Consider the following 6000-nt stretch of genomic DNA (forward strand, 5'->3'; position numbering starts at 1 on the left):
TGCGCCGTGCTGCTCTTCCCAGACTTGCCGGGTTTCTTGTGGCCCTTCCCCACCTTGAAAGGTGTCACAGCTGACGCCACACTCCCAACGGGACCCCTGGGAGCGGCTTTGGTGGCTGGAGTCTTCCCCCTCTCCCGCCGGACAGTGCCCAACTTCTGATGCTTCACAGGTGGGGGACTGTCTGTGCTGAGGCTCCATGCCACACTGGCTGTCCTGGTGGCCGGTGCACTACATATACCGGTGACTACAGGCACCACCGGTCCCGGAGATGTTGTGGCTGAGGTGCAACTTCGGGACCTATGAGATGGAAGGGGTGGGGGAGGTGTGGGAAAAAGGTCAAGGGTGGACAGTAAAAAAAATTTGGACACACTGGCCCAGGTAGCTGGAGGGGGTTTGGGAGTGGAGGAAGAGGTGGTGGTAGTAGGAGGTGTACGTTTGGTGACTTTGGGTGAAGGTGCATGCGCTGGAGGCTGTCGTGAGGTGGATGGCTGTTGGGTGGGTGTGTGCCTGCGTTTGTGTATCTTGGGAGGGGGCATCACAGACACACTGGGAGAGGACACAGGGGACGTGTGAATGGTAGTGGGGGTGGTGACTGCACGTGAGTGGGGTGTGCTGGTGAGGTACGTAGTGGCTGTAGAGGTAGTGCATGCAGGTGTGAGTGTAGACGAGACTGGGAGGGAGGAGGGAGACGATGAGGAGGGAGACACAGTGGAGGCAGTGGATGTTGGTGTGTCTGCATGTGTTTGTTGCTTGCGTGAGTGCCTGTGGGATGTGTGGTGCTTATGTTTGCTGGAGCTTCCCTTGTGTGTTGAGGTGTGTGCAGGCTGGTCTGATGGTGTGCTTGGGATAGGCAGAGGTACAGGGGATTGGGTCTGGGTGGAGGAAGTTGGAGGGGGAAGGCTAGAGACGGTGACAATGGCTGCCATCAGTGCTGAGGCCAGAGTCTGAAAAGCTCGGTGAAGGGCCGCCCGACAAGAATGAATGCCCTCCAGGAATGCATTTGTTTGTTGCAACTGCCTTTCTACACCCTGGATGGCATTTAAAATGGTAGACTGCCCAACAGTGAGGGACCTGAGGAGGTCAATGGCCTCCTCACTGAGGGCAGCAGGGGTGACTGGGGCAGGGCCTGAGGTGCATGGGGCGAAGGTGATGCCCACCCTCCTGGGTGAGCGGGCACGGGCGAAGGCTGAGGGGCTGCTTGGAGTGCGGTACTGGTAGGGGGCGTGGCGGCTGTACCTGTAGATGCGGGGGGGACAGATGTTGCCGCCACCACAAGGGAGCTCCCATCAGAGGACTAGTCTGTGTCGCTGCTGTCAGCTCCTGTCCCCGCCGTGGAGCTCCCCTCGTCCTCCGTCACACTGTTGAATTCCGAGTCCGTAGTCTCACCCTCCAGGGCCATGTGGGATGCAGCTCCCTCATGCTCCGGTGCCACTGCTCCTCCGCCTGATGATGCTAATGCACACAAGAACAAGGAGACCACAAAAAGGGGGGGGGGGTGACAGAAGAAAGACATGTTGAGTGCATAGATTACTGCTACCGTTGGCAGACACGACAGACACAGAAGCCCCCTGCACTACGCTGCGCTCTTGGGCTCCACTGTTCAATTCCTTGGAAATGGCCTACAAGGCTATGGACGACATCTGCACACTTAGATGACACAGGGGCATGAAGAGCTGTACTTGGCACTCTACAGAGGTGGGCTGGGGTACCACATGGCCTGCCTTAAGGAGGGGCCTTGCCTACGGAACTCGCCCTGGCCTAGGGAAACCCACAGCCCACCCCCACCCAGACACCTCCACTGCGCGCAAAGTCAGCAGAATGAGAGTGTACTCAGCCCCTTGTGTTTGCTGTGATGCGCTCAAGCGCCCATCCAACTCCGGGTAGGCCACCGCCAGGATCTTGAACATCAGGGGGGTCATGGTGCGACGGGCACCCCTCCCACGTTGGGAGGCCATCCCCAGCTGAGCCTCCGCTGTCTTCGTGCTCCAGCGGCGAATGTCCTCCTATCTTTTCCGGCAGTGGGTGCTCCGTCTGTGGTAGACCCCCAGGGTCCGGACGTCCTTGGCGATGGCACACCAAATATCTTTCTTCTCGTGGGTGCTGACCTACATGAAATGTACAAGGGAAAAAGAGAAGTCATTACCAACTGCACCGTCACAGTGATTGGCCCCCATCCCTACCCTTGCCATGTGGCACATGCATTCACCGTCATTCATGCACGCAGCACTCTGCCCCCTTCCTTCTTACATCCAGCCCTCTCCACACAGGCATAGCCCATACAACATGCTCCCTGTATACTTACCTGTTTGTCTGGAGGACTGTAGAGTAGCGTGTACTGGGGAGGGCCCCGTCCACGAGTTTCTCCAACTCCTCCGATGTGAAGGCAGGGGCCCTTTCCCCAGACGTACAAGCCATTGTCTCTTCCAGACCGAGGTCACAGCAGCACTTGCAGTGTAGGTCCTCTCCTGTCGAAGATCAGGTATTGAGTGATTGAACAGATAGAAAATGGCGGTCATGTCCACGCGGTGCGTACCGTCACCGCTGGCGTACTTGGTCATTGGCTCCTGGGACCCATAGGGTCCAATGTTAACCAATGCAGCAATGCGCCGCGGTCTTCAACCGCCTACCGTGACGGTGTACAACGACAGCGCAGTTACCTCACATCCCATTGTCCCACTTTACAGGTCAGGCAGCCGCCATTTCAGGGGCCCACATGGCTTCATTTTCAACTGAGTCACACTTACCTAGGCCTAGACTCAACACACATACAGGCCACCTTTTGTGTATGGATGGTGTTCTGTGTAAACTGTGGGTACGTACCTCTGAGTTGGTTGACTCTGTGCTCGCTGTTGTCCTTCATAGGCACCGTCCGCTGGGACATGTGAGGAGATGGCGGCATCCTCCGGTGTACCGACCGTTGGTGGACCTGTCGACAGTGGAGGAGCGACATTTGATAATCACCTACAGGCTTGACCGTGCCACAATCCAGGAATTGTGTACCCAGTTGGAGCCAGACCTGATGTCAGCAATCCGCCATCCCACAGGAATCCCCCCTCAAATGCAGGTGCTGTCAGTACTCCATTTCCTTGCAAGTGGCTCTTTTCAAACAACTGTGGCCATGGCATCATTGATGTCCCAGCCTATGTTTTCCAACGTATTGTCCAGAGTGTTGTCTGCCCTTCTGAAACACATGCGGAGCTACATTGTTTTCCCTCGGGTGGAGGATTTGCCTACAGTGAAAGTTGATTTCTATGCCCAGGGACATATCCCCAACATCATAGATGCCATTGATGGGACCCATGTGGCTTTGGTCCCCCCCCACAGGAGTGAACAGGTATACAGAAACCGGAAGAGTTATCATTCTATGAATGTGCAGATGATATGTTTGGCAGACCAGTACATCTCCCATGTGAATGCCATGTTCCCTGGCTCAGTGCATGACGCTCACATCCTGCGGAATAGCAGCATCCCTTATGTGATGGGTCAACTCCAGAGGCACCGTGTGTGGCTATTAGGTGAGCACCTGGAAGTAAGTCATTGGGAATTGTTTTCTGGGTCTGGGGTTATCCCTACAGGTTAGTGTGTGTCTAACAGTTGTCCCTCGCCATTTGCAGGTGACTCTGGTTACCCCAACCCGTCATGGCTACTGACCCCAGTGAGGAATCCCAGGACCAGGGCAGAGGAATGCTACAATGAGGCCCATGGGCGAACTAGGAGGGTGATCAAGCGGACCTTCGGCCTCCTGAAGGCCAGGTTCAGGTGCCTCCATATGACAGGTGGATCCCTATTCTACTCACCAAAGAAGGTGTGCCAGATCATTGTGGCCTGCTGTATGCTTCACAACTTGGCTTTGCGATGCCAGGTGCCTTTTCTGCAGGAGGATGGTCCAGATGGTGGTGTTGTGGCAGCTGTGGAGCCTGTGGACAGTGATGAGGAGGAAGCAGAGGAAGAAGACATGCACAACAGGGACTCAGTGATCCTGCAATATTTCCGGTGAGACACAGGTAGTGATCCAAACCTGCCAACTACATGTACTTTGACACTACTACCTCTCTCCTGTCTGTCGTTTTCACCCAGTGTATGGTCACTGAGTTGTCACTTTCCCTAACGATTTCACAGATGTGGGTCCCACTGTGTGACATCTGCTTAGATTCCTCATGGACTAGAGCTGTGTGACATAGGTATGTTGACATTACTATTTAAAAAACATTTTAGCACTGTAATTGCTAATACACTATTTCGAAATCACAGACAGACTCCAGATCGTTTTGTGCTTTAGGTGTGTTTATTTAAATGCTCAATATTGGAGGGGGTAGTGAAATGGTGAGGGGTGATGGCGGAGGAGTGTCCATGGCAGTTTCCAGTCTATTAGTCTCACAGGTGCATTGCCCATATGGGCATAGGAAGTGGAGCTGGGGCAGTTTAATTATGAACAGGGTGACAAAGTGGGACAGTAGGATGACAATCAGGGTGGTCTCATTTCTTGGTGGGGGTCTTGGCATCGTGCTATGTCTTTGTCCTGGATCTCAGGGACCGTTTGCGGTGTGGTTCTCCGTCTGCGGGGGTAGGGTGCTGGTGTGGTGGTCTGTGGCCGGGCATCCTGTCCACTAGCGCCGGCGGAGGTGGTGGGCAGTTCACCGTCCATGCTAGTGTCAGGGGCCTCTTGTAGTGCCAGTGTCCCTCCTGGTGTTGATTAGTTCCTTCAGCACCCCTACAGGGTGGAGCAGATGGTTCTGAGTTCCTCCCTGAAGCCCATATACTGTTCCTCATGCATGCGCTGGGTCTCCTGAAACTTGGCCAGTACCGTTGCCATCATCTCCTGGGAGTGGTGGTATGCTCCCATGATGGAGGAGAGGGCCTCGTGTAGAGTGGGTTCCCTTGGCCTGTCCGCCCCCTGTCGCACAGCAGCCCTCCAAGTTCCCCTGTGTTCCTGGGCCTCCGTCCGCTGGACCGTGTGCCCACTATCACTGCCCCCAGGTCCCTGTTGTTGTGGTGGTGGGTTATCCTGGGTTCCCTGTAGTGGTGGACACACTGCTGCTTGACGTGTCCTGGGGACGGAGGTATGGGCCCGCTGGGTGGGTGCTGTGCTGGTGTTTCCAGAGGGGTGAAGGTCTTTTGTGGCCTGTGCCTGTGTGAGGGGCACTGACTGTCCAGAGGTCCCCGATGGACCGGGCTGGTCATCTAGATCCAGTTGGACAGAGGTGCTGTCATCACTGTGGGCCTCTTTTGTTGGTGGTGTGGACATGTGTGGACCCTCCTGTCCGGTGACGTTGGGTAGGGGTCCTGCAGGGGTATAAAAGGATGTTTATTAAATCTGTGTGTGTAATGGTGTGCAATGGGTGGGTGACCGTGTACCCCAGTGCTAGCATTCCTGTGTGGGAGCTTGTGTGATGATGGTTTAGGGGACGTATGGGAATGTGCAGTGGGCAATACCTAACTTGGGCCCCCCCTAAATGCCACTGTACCCAATGGCCATGCCCTGGGGACTTCTGTAGGGAAGACTGGGGGTTGTGCATCAAAGAATGGTGCAAGTCAGGTTAGAGTCCAAAATATTGACTCTAACCTGACTAGCGTAATTTTTTGATGCACAACCCCCATGGAAATAACTCCTGTCTTAGGAATGACTCCTGTCTTTCCTAAGACAGGAGTCATTTCCATGGGAGTTGTGCGTCAAAAAATGACGTAAGTCAGGTTTGAGTCAATATTTTTTACTCTAACCTGACTTACACCATTCTTTGACGCACAACCCCCAGTCTTCTCTACGCCTCCACTGCCCGGTTAGCGTAATTAATTTTGGCGTTAACCAGGCCACAGCGCCTGCTACCGTCATTCCATAAATATGACGACCAGCTGGCATGTTGGAATGGCGGTAGCTGGCGTTATACTTTTTGATGCAAATCTGCGCTTGCGCAGATTTGCATTAAAAATATATATATTTGGGCCTGGGTCTATGCACACAAGTGAGGTAACATTTGTATCGGGAGAGTTGGAGGAATGCTG

The sequence above is a fragment of the Pleurodeles waltl genome, chromosome 2_1 (genome assembly GCF_031143425.1).
Source record: "Pleurodeles waltl isolate 20211129_DDA chromosome 2_1, aPleWal1.hap1.20221129, whole genome shotgun sequence".
NCBI classification, from domain to species: Eukaryota; Metazoa; Chordata; class Amphibia; order Caudata; family Salamandridae; genus Pleurodeles; species Pleurodeles waltl.